The 13,506-nt window shown below is 42.5% G+C and overlaps 1 long non-coding RNA gene across 1 annotated transcript in view; it reads right to left on the reverse strand.

Moving 5' to 3' along the window:
* Nucleotides 1-6,594: 6,594 nt before the first annotated feature.
* The window catches only part of LOC125920736 (uncharacterized), a 33,639-nt gene continuing 26,727 nt past the window's right edge, over nt 6,595-13,506 (reverse strand). Inside the window, exon 3 of the long non-coding RNA XR_007457175.1 lies at nt 6,595-6,884. This is a non-coding gene — a long non-coding RNA (uncharacterized LOC125920736). The remainder of the gene's footprint in view (nt 6,885-13,506) is intronic.

The following is a 13,506-nucleotide window of genomic DNA, read 5'->3' on the forward strand; positions in this document are numbered from 1 at the left end:
TGCAAGTCCCTCATCTTCCAACAGGGTTTTAAGCTTCCCAGGGTAACCTCTTTCTCCTCATTCTCTCTTTCTATTTCTCCCCTCTCATTTCTATCCTTATCTCTATCTCTATCTCATCTCTATCTCCAGTATTTGAATACACATGATAAACCAAATGAAGAGAGCAAAACGTGGAGAAATGCATAAGAAAAATAGCTTGGTGGAAAAGGGGGTGGCCTGCATCTGGAAGAGAGTGAATAGTTACTGAGTTTCTATTTTGTGACAGGCAGTTTGTTAGAGCTTTCTATCAGCTAGAACTACGATTGCCTGCAAGTAACCGAAAGCCTAACCAGAGGGCTAAAACTAATAGAAATTTATTTTCGTTGGTCAAATATGGATCCAGAGTAAGGACTTGACAGTATGGAGACTGGTAGCTGTATGTTAACAGGTCTGTTTGCCATTTCCTTGTCACCTCCTAGTCACAAGATGGTTGCTGCAGCTCCACCCATTGCATTTGAAATCAAGGCAAGAAGAAGGCTGGCTAGACATACCAGTTTCATTTTTCCTTTTTATTGAGGAACAAAAGTTTTCCTAGAAAATTTCATGAGGCTTTAGATTATGTATAACCGGAGAAATATTTAGCTGAAAGATTGTTCTGAGAAGTAAAATGGCTTATTTGTTGTTAGCAAAGACGAAGAAGGATCGGCTTTGGGATATTTTGCATCTTCACACTTATATCATGATGGAGAAGGGAAGGAATAATCCATGTGATATAAAGACAAAACAGTTGGCCCTTCTTTGCCAATGTTTTGTAGGTGATGATGGGAAAATTGTGTTTTCATGCAGCAGGCAGCATTCCAAATTTACTTTACATACCAAGAACTGAACAAATTTCCTTTACATACCAAGAACTAGGTGCTGTAAATATAAGATAGAAATAGACATGATTCAAGCAATGGTTACACTTAAGGACCAACCATGGGAGCAACATTGAAATTCAATATAACATGTGCTATAATGGAAACAAAGTGTTCTATTTTTGCATGTCATTTGCATGCCCCTCTAAGCCTTGATTTGCTCTCCCTATGTCTTAGGACAAAGAACTAAACCCCACAAAGTTCAATATGATCAAAACTGGGACCACCTTACCAGACTCATCCCTTCTCATTCTGGGCACACATCCATCACAAGCTTTCTGTAATTACTGTAATGGGCCAAGCTTCTTCGTACCTCAGGCCCCTTGCACATGCCATTCCCTCTGTTTAGAATTATGTTTTACCCACCTCAACACACTTCACCTATCAATCTCTATTCATTCAATCTCAGCCCTCATATGATATCTAGCCCCTTTGACTAGACCATATCCCACCCTTCTAACACTCATAGTGCCCGTCACATTTTGCTAGTATATGCTTGTGTGACAGTTTGATTGATATATATTTCTTGCCCTATATTTTAGACTCTGTGAGGGAAGGGGCTATGTGTACTTGGATAACCATTTCACCTCCAGCACCTAGCACATAGTAGGTACTCAGTAAACATCTCTTAAATTGATGGACACATGAATGAGTAGAATGAAGCAATTTGATTGATATATATTTCTTGCCCTATATTTTAGACTCTGTGAGGGAAGGGGCTATGTGTACTTGGATAACCATTTCACCTCCAGCACCTAGCACATAGTAGGTATTCAGTAAACATCTCTTAAATTGATGGACACATGAATGAGTAGAATGAAGCCTCAAGTTCTATTTAGGCTCCATGAGGTCTATAGCATTTGAACTTGTCCTCCTCGATCCTTTATTTTACCACCTCTTAAATAGATAGGACACAGTGATGATCGCTCAGGGGTTTCCCAGCTTTATTTTTTACTGAGACCTACTCCTGAGCTCTGACTCCAACGCTGCCTTTCTATGTGACCCTGGGCAACACGCTTAACCACTCTCAGTCTCAGTCCCCTTCTCTGTGAAACCAGTAGAGATGATCTCTAAGGCTCCTTCCACACCTGAAACATCAGTGAGTTTTTGAAACTCCAGAAGGAACATGAAAACCACAGGATGAGAGCCGGAGGGATTCTGCTGAGTTGTGGGTTTTGCAGGTGTATCTCAGCAGGTTCCCGGGAGCCATTCTTGAAGGGACTCAGCGTGTTACCTGGACTAATTTATAAAGGAAATGAAAAGGAAATGGACTCGTTATAATGAACACCATTAATTCACCACTCCAGACTTCACTGTTTGAACAGCAAGTATCAAGCCATTCAATTGTCATCTGTCGATTGAATTCTGCTATTTTGCCTGTTGGAAATGACCGGCCAACACAACAGCGTGCAGACAACGACATGACTACTAATTAGCATATATATTGTTTGTCCTGGTATAAATTTATGGCAAACAGAAATATTTTACACTCCAGTAAAGTTAATAAATGAAGCTTTGGGCTATAAAAATTTCATGTTCCTTTGTGCAAAGGTCAATTATAAATAGTTAAGCACATATTCATTCAAAAGTGTGAGGCCTCGCAGCCAGGAGAATGAAATATATTCTGGTCAATTTATACTCTGGCTGGACTTGCCTCTCATTTTATAGCTTTGATGACATCCCTCTTTGCTGGTCCACACTGGCTGGTTCCTAAAGAACTCCTCTGGCTAGAGAGACTGAATGAAATGAGTATGTACATGTTCCCAGGTCTGGTTTGACACCCACAGTGTATTCAACAAATGTTGGTTTAAACTGAAGGGGACAGCCCATGTGAGAGAAGGAGGAAGGGATCCAGAGCAACTCCTAAAACCCTTTGCTCATGGCAGGAACACTGGATAGATAGGGGTTCTGGTCCCAGTTCTGCTATGAATCCACTAAGACACCTTGGCAAAGTGACTTTCTCCTCTCCATGCCTTTTTTTTTTTTTCCTCTCCCAATGAAAAGAATGGATTGTATCGGTATTCCAGTAATCTATGGCTCCATAAAAATTACCCAAATGTAGGTTGGTTTGTTGTTTTTAAAACATTAATCATTTTCGTACATCTCGTGCTTTTGTGGTGAGGAAATGAGGCTGGGCTCCATAGCAGATCCTTCTCTTCTGTCTCAGTGGAGACCGTAGTATTTCCCTGGCAGACGGGCTGGTGTGGAGAGTGCAGGATACCTACTTTCATTTGTCTGGTGCCTTGGGAGTATGGCTAGAAGGCTGTGCTCCGCTGAGACTGCTGACTGGAGCACCTATGGGTGCACACCCTTCCAGCACGGCATTGGCAGGATAATCAGACTTGGCATATGGCACCTCAGGCTCTAAGAGAGTTTTCCAAGGGGCAGGAGGTGGAAGCTGACAGTTTCTTACAATCTGCACCCAGAAAACTGGCATGGCACCCTTTCTGCCACATGCTACTGCAGAAAGCGATCGTAGGGACTACCCACATTCAAGTAGAGACAACATAGACCCTGCTTCTTGATGAGGGCAAGATCAAAGATCTTTCAGCCACCTTTAAGCTGCCACTATCTAAGCTTTTGATTTTGCTCCATATTGAGAAGTGTTACATGGAAAAGGATTTGGTGGATAAGTACACTGAGAAAGTTGAACCACTGTTTTTAAACAACCAGACACCTCAGAGTCTTTTACTTATCCTTCATTCTGTCAACACTTACTGTTCACTTGTGAGGCTACAAAAAATGTAGCAGTGAACAAAATGGAGCTTGCCTTCTAGTGAGGAGGGGGAGTTAGGCAATAATAAAAGAAACACATAATGACTGGTCCTGGTAGGTATGTATTAGGAAAGCAGGCTGCAGGGACAGAATTTACATTTTCAGACGGGGCAATTAGAAGGGTTGAGAAAAGCATATGTCAGGAGGTAGCTGAATAGTTAGAATGGAAGCCATACAGAGAGTCTGCACCGTACCAACAGCAGGGTCCGAGGCCCTCGGGGTGGGTGGGTTATTGGCCGAAGTGGCTGGGATGGAGTGAAAGAGAACCTAAGAGCATAGTGTTGAGTCAGAGAAGTAGGCAGGGCCTTGGGGAGCCAGGAAAGACTTAGGAATTTATGGAAAGGGTAATGGAAAACAACTGGAGGTTCCTGGGTAGGGGTAGGATACAGTTTGACTTTCAAAAGAGCTCTGTGCCTGCTCTACAGAGAATAAACAATGAGGAGTAAACACGTGGAGGACTGGTTAAGAAGTCATTGCAGTGTTCAAAGTGAGAGATGATGACGTTGGCACGACCAGTGATGGAGATGAGACTAGGAAGTAGGGGCACTGTCTCCTCAGATGGGTATATTTTAAAGATGGCTCCCAGGCCCTTGAGAAAGACATTTCTGGGTTATAAAACTTGCAACAGTCTGGGAGAAGATTTACATCTCAAAGGGACAGAGAAAGAATTTAAGACTGGAAGTTTTCTGAAGCAAACGCTCTACGAAAAGGCAGGTCGTGTTCAGGAAGAAACCTGTCGAAGGCTTAGTTAGACTAGGGGCAGTGTTAAGACTGCCTGCTCACTCTGTCATCTGATGCTTCCAGGTTCGGAAACTTTGGCACTTGAGATGGAATCTCAGCAGCCTGGGGCTGTTCTGCCACAGACTGCAAGACCCTGCACAATTACACTAAATTATCTTTGTCTCCACTTGTTAATTCTTCTACCTCAAAGCCTTTGCATGCTTCTTTTTTTTTTTTTTTTTTTTTTTTTTTTTTTTCGTTTGTTTTTTTTTTTTTTTTTTTTTTTTTTTTTTTTTTTCCGGAAAGGATCTTCTACCAGATCTTGGGGTGTCTGACCTCCTTATTTCCTGCCAGTCTTCAGTCTTAGTGAGGCCTACCCTGACCACTGTATTTAAAGCAGCAACTGTCCCTCTGCTGTCCTCTCTCCCCTTTATCCCTTATGTACTATTTCATTTATTTATTACATTTCTTGTTTATGATCTGTCTCCTTCTGCTGGAATGGCAGCTTTATGGGCCCTATAATGTAGCCCGTCATAGAATTACTTATGATAAGAAGAAATTTAAAATTAAAAACACTGTAAGGGACAACATTAGAGGAAGCGTCAAGGAAGCTGACGCCTCTACTCAGAGGAATAGTATGCAGTCACTTAAATTATGTTTATAGAGAGAATCTATCAGGAAAGCATACATATAGAGAGGATAGTTTAAAAGGTTCACGTAAGTGCTATCTTATAAACACCAAAATTTAAAAAAATAACTATGAATAGAAAAAAAACATTGGGAGGAAATGTGTCATGGCATTCATAGAGATTTTCTTTAGGTGATATTATATCTATACTTATATATGTATATTTATATCTAGATAAAAAGATGCCTATCTATATTTATATAGATATTTAATGTTTTATTCTTTTCTTAACTTTAATGTTTTTTTAATTTTTAATATTTTTTAAATTTATTTTTGGGATGGAGACAGAGCATGAGTGGGGGAGGGGCCGAGAGAGGGAGACACAGAATCTGAAGCAGGCTCCAGGCTCCGAGCTGTCAGCACGGAGCCCGACGTGGGGCTCAAACTGGTGAACCACGAGATTGTGACCTGAGCTGAAGTCAGACACTTAACTGACTGAGCCACCCAAGTGCCCCTAATGATTTGCAACTTTTAAATAATGAGCAGGTTTGTTTTTAGTATGGAAACGTAGAATATTTAAAAAATTAAAGACTCTATAAGACTCTTAAGATTATAAACTTCTGGTCCCAAATTTGGGACACATCCATGTCATCCAAACTGCCTTGGTGCTTAGGCCATGGGCCATGTCTTAAAATTTTTTAACTGATTTATTTATTTTGAGAGACAGAGAGAGCCCAAGCAGGGGAGGAGCAGAGAGAGGGAGAGAGAGAGAGAAAACCAAGCAGGCTCCATGCTATCAGCATGGAGCCCGATACGGGGCTCGAACTCAAGGACGGTGAGATCGTGACCTGAGCAGAAACCAAGGTCGAATGGCTAACCTACCGAGCCACCAGGCGCCCCTAATGGGCCACGTCTTGATGTGTATGAGGTATTGAGAACAGAGAAAGCTGAAGCCTATCTTTTGAAAAACTCCCATGGAGCAGTTTGGGGACAGAAGCATGCCCACAGGGTGCTTTGGGGACCCCGCATACCACAGAGAGGAGCTGGGTACGCAATGCAGCAGGTATTATCAATATTAGCCCAGTAACTAGGCAACTAAAAGATTTGTAAAGAAAGCACAGCATCACGCGATATGCAGGGATGTGTTTTAAGGAGACACGGTGGGGATTAACAGCCCTGTGATTCATGGAAACAGCAATTTGTCACCGGCGCTATCTGCAGCCGGTAGGGGACAAAGGTAAAGACAATGCAGAACTGTGCCAAGGAGCTGAGTGATAAGCACAGACGGGCAAAGCACCAGCATGACTTTGCTTTAATTATTCTGAGCCTTCCTCTAAGCAAAGTCTGGGGGCATTGTTGTCCCACTTTTCTTTGTTTTCCTATTTGTTTTTAAACACTGAAGTCAGTTTTTCTAGGCTGTCTCCTTGGACCAAAGGGAAGACTCTTGTTTTATTGCATACCTACTAGGTCCAGCCATTAGCTACAGTGGTATCTTTTAAACCTCTCCGTTACCAGCAGCATGGGCATTATTATTATTCTTATTTCAGACATGAGTAAATTAAGACTTACCAGAGGTGATGGTGCAGTTTTGTTACAAGATTATACATTAGTAGCTGTAGGCTCTTTGTATACAATTCCTGGCTACCCAGCCTTCCTCAATGTCCGCATCTACATTGCCAATTAAGTTATACTTGTGTATTGAGTGTTTCCTCTGGAGCTGGGTTCAGAGAGACTAAACCTGTTGCTCAGAGTTGGAGAATTACAGACGACTGCAAAAGGAACCACAGCGTTTGGTGTTGGGTCTGTCAGTTGTCCAGGCTGCACACTGATGTGATAAGTTCACAGGCCTCTCAGCGTTCGATTTTCTAGCAAAATGGAAAATGCAATTACAGTATTCCATAAAATATCGTTGTTGGTTCAAATATAATTAAGCATCTTATTAAATCACTATTTTACCAAGTGGGATGCAGAGACTCTCCAGGGCTTCCTTAGAGAAAAACAGAGGCTGCTCTGAAAGGGGCGGGGGCGGGGCAGTACATCTCCAGGGAGTTATAGTTAATAACCAGAGTTCTTAGGAGAAAGTGCTGCAAGGCGACTCCCTTATAGGGCAGACTCTCTTATTAAGAGTTTAATGGTAAAGTTGACTGAAGCTGACTCTTTCCATTACAATAGCTTTGGAATTTATTTCCTGGGGATCCACTTTCACTGCTTGACGTTAAGGGAGTTGGCTGCAGGGAGAAGATCCAGGAGGTGAAACACCACTTGGGGAGATACTTACCTTGTCAAGGAGAATAAAAGAAGCCTCCATTAGAAAGAACCTTAAGGACTGAGCATTTACTGTGCACCTACTATGCTCCAGGCACTGGGTAAGGATATTGTCCATTTTATTTAGAGAGAAAGAAGATGAGCTATTAAGGTCCACGAACAGACTCACATGTCACTGAGCTTCTTTTCTGTGCCAGGCACTGTGCAAAGGTACCGATCAGGCAGTTTCTCACTGATTGCCATGACAGCCTGAAGAGGCATTTAGCAGGTGAGGAACCAGATCACAAAGAGATTAACAAATTGCCTGTGCCACATGACTAGTAAATAGGAGATATGCTATTGATTTCCAGAATCTTCATCTTTGGCCACTGTTTTAATTGGCAGCTAAGAAAACTGAAGCTCAGACACTAAAGAACTTATTCTACACTAGAAAACACCTCATGCAACATTACAAGTTTAAGGGAAGACGAAGCTCATTTCAAAACCTAGTGCTGTTCTAGGATTGTAGGCAATTTACTTTGCCTTTCTGAGGCTCTCGCCAACGTTACTGACACAACAGTAGTCGTTAGAATCATGCAAAGGACTTGCTGAAAAGTCCAGATGGCTTGGTTCCACCCCCAGGGTTGTTGATTCAGTGTGTCTGGGTGGGCCAGAGCACTTGCATTTCTAGCAAGTTCCCGTATGACACCGATGCTGCAGACTGGGGACTCCACCTGGACAAACCCCACTCTGCCATACTCAGAATTCAAACTCTGGTTGTCCCTGGACTTAAAGACAGACTTGGCTGTAGTATCCGGGACATTGATGTTGGAGACTTGGTCTGATCCTTCCTTCTTCATTGCCTGGTTGTGTGGTCTTAGGCAAACTTACTGGTTCTTCTGAGCCTCATACTGCTTCCTTTGTCACCACGCTGCTGATGAGGATTATAGGGAGTGTTGTATTGGAAAGTATCTAGCCTATGATCTAGCCAAAATATTCAATAGATACCGATTGTCAACATTAGAAAATTATCAAGATTATTTCCATGGTGCATGGCTTCAGACTTTCTTTACTTTTTTATTCACTAAATATACCAAGCGCTGCAACATTTCTTGCAATATTTTCATTTCTTCAGTCTCTGTATTCCTAATTACCAAAATATGCTGTAGGTCCACTGTAAACCATACAGAGCAAACCCTGCACCTATACCTCCCATCATTATTGCTGGAGAAATATTACATATGTAGTTTTAGTTCAGAAGTAATGATTCACAGAATCCCCTAGAAGACAAGGTACTAAGTGTTTTTGAATCTTAGTTTCTGTAACCATCAAGGACCAGGAATCACCAGGGAGGAAGCCCAGAGATAAAAGTCAAGTTGGAAGATGGGTAAGTCCTTAATGCCAGAGGGACTGTGTCTCAAATTGAGAAGCTTCTCACCCTCTTCCATTAAAAAGGCATTGCTAGTGAATCTACATTAATAACTGTTGACCAAACCAGTTAGAAAGTCTATTGGATTAAAAAATATCCTTTAGTAGTTAAGATAAAACCTTACCTCTCCCAGCCCGCTCAACCCCAAGCAGAAGCCACTAAATACTACATTCTTTCTGTCCCATCTTTTGTTCAAGTTGAAAATCAGTCCATCTGGTTCACCTTGAATCTTGAGCTGCATATTTTTAGCAGCATAAGAAACTATGTTGCCAGCATTGCTGGGGAAAAGGCAGAGCCCACGGTGTTCTCTAGCCAGGAGGAGGGCAGGAGGCTCAGAGGAGCTGAGTGCCTGAAGCTTGGATGGTTCACCAGCCTTGATTCTTAACTAAGGAGCATGCTGGCTGGTGCCATGACCGAAGGACCATGGGCCAGGAGTTAGAATTTCCAAACAGGAACTCTGATCTCAGGCCACCAATTCTTTAATGATCAAGATCAGTGTGGGAAGAAGTTTCAGAGTAATAAAGAGGGCTCTCATGTACTATTATTATAATTAATACCAAGCAGTATCTGTTAAGGAATGGACATGTCATGTAGTAGGAATTATAATAGTTAACACTCATATATGCTTGCTGTGTGCCGCTCACTGTTCTAAGTGTTCTACCTTTGTTGGCTCATTTTATTATCATAACATTTCATAGATGAGAAAAACAAGAAACAAGGAACTGAAAGGTTGATGAACTACCAGGTGCTGTGTCATTAATTATCCTACGATTTCGAGGGAAGGGTATTCTTGAAACCCTAATTTAGCAGATGAAAAAAAATGAAGGTGACTTCCCTGAGATCACACAGCTTGCTTGAGACAGAGCTGATAGATTCTGAGCCCACAGAGTAGAAATCTTTGCTAGATTAGTCTGAAGGTTTCCCAGAGGGGATGAGGCTTGATAGAGCTTTGAAAGACGGAACAAACCATATTGAAGAGTGTATCTTGTTAAGATTCAGGAAGCCCAAGTTTGGAGGAAGGTTTTCAGGATGGCCCACAGTCCCTGTGCTGGTTAGATGTCCAGGGTTATCAGAAAGGCCAGGTGTTAAAATGGATAGAAACTCTGTCTGGAATACCCTTCCTATGACAGATCCATATAACAAACTCCTGTCATCTCCCGAGCCCTCCCATCAAGGGTCATCACTCTCAGAGGCCATATCTTGCTCTCCTTCAGTCTTTGGGGAAGATTTTTTCTCTTTTTCATTTGCCCCCATGATTTCTTTACTTACTGCCCTGCAGATCCTTATTAGGAAGCCCTATCTTCTTCACTAAAGTGAGGAGAGCAGAGTCTTGCCTCATTGGTGTCCTCGACCCTGTAGCTAGCAGGGACAGTCACACAACCAACACTCGGTAAGTGTTTAATTAATTGTATGAGTGGACTTTTCTCACCCAGGCAACATTTGCCTCTCCTAATGTAAAAGATGGCTAGACCATTAATTGCACAAACATTTATTGGGGTGCTCTGAGCAGGACGCTGTGGCAAATGTGGGGGATACACGTGTGCACATGACAGAATAGATATAATTTAATAGAGGACACAGCCAACGAGCAACTTATGTTTTTTAACCATTTGCATCCCCCCAAAATTCATATGTTAAAATACGAACCCTCAAGGTGATGGTAGTAGGAGGTGGGGGCCTTCGGGAGGTGATTAAGACAGGAAGACAGAGCCCTCATGAGTGAGACCCATGCTCTTATAAAATAGGACTGACAGAGTTCCCTTGTCTTCCTGCCATGTGAAGTGACATTAGAAATAACAGCCATCTAGGGAGCGGGTTGTCACCAGACACCAAATCTGTGAAGGCCATAACCTTGGATTTTCCAGCCTCCAGCATTGTGATGAATAAATAAATTAATTAATTTATAAACCACCCAGTGTTTTAGTTACAGCAGTCCAAATAGACTAAGACATCCATATTTCCACTGAATCATTCATCAAAAATCATAAGCATTTATTCTATGGCATGGACCGTGCAAGGTACTGAAGATAATCTTCAACGAGATCTAATCCCTGCCCTTAAAATGCTTACACCCTAGCCAAATCCCCAATCATAATCAATGAACATAGCCCTGGGATTTTAGCTACAAATATAGAACTAGCAATTGAAGCAATCTTGCCTGTTATGGCTGCAGCCTGGCTTGCAGAATTTCCTCACAGCTCCCTCTTTCCTCCTGGGAAAAGAGGACCGTGGTTCCCAGGACACCACGCAGCAGTGACATTTCCTCTGGCTATTAATCGGCACCTTGCCGATGAATCTGCAGCAGCACCGTGGGGACAGGGGTGTGGAGGAGGCCTCAGATGCTATTTACTGTCTCTTCAGAGAAAGTCTCTGACCTCAATTTCATTTCTTGTTTTTATTGACCCATTTCATGCTAGTGGAGTGAATTTCAAAGCCCTTTAGGGACAAATCAGCTTCTCTTGTCCTTGTTAAGTGGACATACTCCATGCGGTCATGGCTGGACACAGCCTTATCATTGGAAAGATAAGTTCTGCAGTGCTTGATTTGGCTGCAGTTACCCAGAGTGTGTCTAAGTCCTCAGAAATCAGGCTCTAGTGGCTGCATTTCATGAGCAGAACCTAGGATGGGTTCCATATTCTGAGCCTAGTTTGAAACAGGAGGAGGGCAGACAGAATGATTCTGTCCCTAAATTCAAGTATACTCATGTTTCCCCAGGGAGACACCCCCACTGAAGGAAGACTGTAGAAAGGAATTGCACAGGACCGAAAGACAGAATGAAAAGTAGAAAGAAAGAGGCAGTAACAGAGGAGGAGATAGAAGACCTGGGGCATTGTGATTAAGCAGAGAAGATTCCCAGGAGGAAGAGGCGGGACATTAAAATGAGCAAATTGGATGGATGCATCAGTTAAGGTGGACTGTTTCACTGTAGTAACAATCAACTCTGAAATCTCAGTGGCTTAAATCAACAAGAACTTATTTCCCATTTAAGCCGCATGTCTATTGTGTGTCAGAAGTATGTTGTGGCCATTGCTGTCTTTCAAGAATCCAGGTGACAGAACAGGCAGCCTCACAACCACGGCTGGTCATTGTGTCAAGGGGAAACTGAGTTCAGAAGGGTCTCACACTAGCAGTTAAATGCTCTAATAGCAACACACATAACTTTTGTCCATCCTACATTGGATGACCTAGTCACATGGCCCCACTCTCCCAAAAGGGGCCAGAACCACGTGCTCAGGAGTCAGAGAGCACTAACGTCTACCCCAGGGGAGCCGGGAATTGAAGGAAAGCCCTCGAAGGCGTTTATGCCAGTATATTGTTTCAGAAGTGGACAGGTCTCCAAACACTCTCTGATTAAGATTCCAGTCCTGGTAGGAGCGTGACCCGCGCTTCCTTCCAGTTGAAGAGGAAACCAGCAACAAAGCCTAGGAAGGAACAGTAAGTTCAAACAGATAATGTTTAATGAGCTACCATTCTACTCTTTCATTTCTGTTTTTCTGTGCAAGTTTGAATGCCAGCTACACCTTTCGCTAACTCTGTGACTTGAAGACTTTCTCACTCTATGCCATAGATTCTTTACTTTATAAAAATAGGGATAACCAAATTACCAAATCCCCAACCATTTGTGCATATTAAATAAGTTAATACAGGGCTTAAGACAGGTCCTGACACATAGTAATAAGTATCCCATGGTGTTAACCATTCTTCTTAACAACTCAATGCAGTGGGCTATGTGTTATGTTTAATGGGTTGGGAATCGAAACCTGGGGAGATTTAGAATAGTCAAGATCATGTACGTTGTCAGTGGTGAAGCCAAGGTTCACATTCAGGCACGTTGATTCCGGAGGATGAAGTTTATATTCCACATCAAAATTATCATCCCCTCAATTGATCCCCTCAATAGCCCTGTGGGCTAGAGTCAACAATATTTTTCCTATCACCAACCCTCTTTCTACTATTATGGTCATCACTACAACTTCCAGACATCATTCATAGAGTGCCCATACCTGCCTTCCATAAATCATGTCTAAGCCTTGCAACACTTCCCTGAAGATCGGGATGGATATCCGTTTTTATACAGCAGTAAACTGAGCCTCAAAGAAGTTAAATAGTGTATCAGTCATCTAGGGCTGTCATAGAAAAGTTCCATACACTGGGTGCTTTAAATAATAGAAATCTGTTTTCTTAGTCTTTCTTCCTGGAAGCTGGAAGTTGGAGACAGGTTGGCAGGGTTAGTTTTTATCTATCTATCTATCTATCTATCTATCTATTTACCTATAGAAAGAGAGAGAGAGCCGGTGAGGGGCAGAGAGAGAGAGGAAGAGAAAGAACCCTAGGAAGGATCCATGGCATCATTGCTGAGCTTGACCTGGGGGCTCGATCCCATGAACCATGAGATTATGACCTGAGCCAAAATCAAGAGTCGGACACTCAACCATGTGAGCCACCCAGGCACCCCTGGGTTGGTTTCTTCTACGGCTCTGTTCTTGAGTTGCACATGGCGGTCCTCCCCCTGCGGCTTCACATCATCATCCCGCTATGTGCATCTGTGTTCTAATCTCCTCCGTAATGACACCAGTCATATTGAATTAAGGCCTACCCGTATGAATTCATTTTACCTTAATCACCTCTTTAAAGGCCACATCTCCAAATACAGTCACATTCTGAGGTATGAGGGGCGGGAGTTCAACATATGAATTTTGAGGGAACACAATTCAGTCTATAACAAGTGGCCTGCATCCAGATGGAACATGGATTTAAACGTAAGATGTTCTGATTCCAAAACTACATCATGGCTTCCACCTTCAAGCCATTAG

Source organism: Panthera uncia, chromosome D4, assembly GCF_023721935.1.
Source record: "Panthera uncia isolate 11264 chromosome D4, Puncia_PCG_1.0, whole genome shotgun sequence".
Taxonomy (NCBI): Eukaryota; Metazoa; Chordata; class Mammalia; order Carnivora; family Felidae; genus Panthera; species Panthera uncia.